This window comes from Notothenia coriiceps, unplaced genomic scaffold, assembly GCF_000735185.1.
Source record: "Notothenia coriiceps isolate Sejong01 unplaced genomic scaffold, NC01 NC01_scaffold00033697, whole genome shotgun sequence".
Lineage (NCBI taxonomy): Eukaryota > Metazoa > Chordata > Actinopteri > Perciformes > Nototheniidae > Notothenia > Notothenia coriiceps.
The window spans coordinates 823,623-823,928 of record NW_011366398.1 but is presented as its reverse complement, the minus strand read 5'-3'; positions in this window follow the sequence as shown (position 1 = coordinate 823,928).

Genomic DNA, 306 nt, shown 5'->3' with positions numbered 1-306 from the left:
AAGTATAAATATGCCTTATATAGGTATGGTCCTACACTATATTATTCAAATATAGCATGATAGGTCCACTTTAAGCTAGCTAACTAGTTGTGCACTGACAGGTTAAAGGAATTTCGTCTGTGTTTAAATGTTTTTATACACTTCAACAAATGAAGGACCGCTGTTAAGAAAATTCTGTGTCCGTTGCTTGAAATGCAATTGACAAAGAGTGACATTACCTTAAAATAGTTGGGTATAACTCTGTAGTGTACACATAGACTATGTTGCAACAGGCGGTAGCAGCAAAAGCTCCAATAACTGCTATCG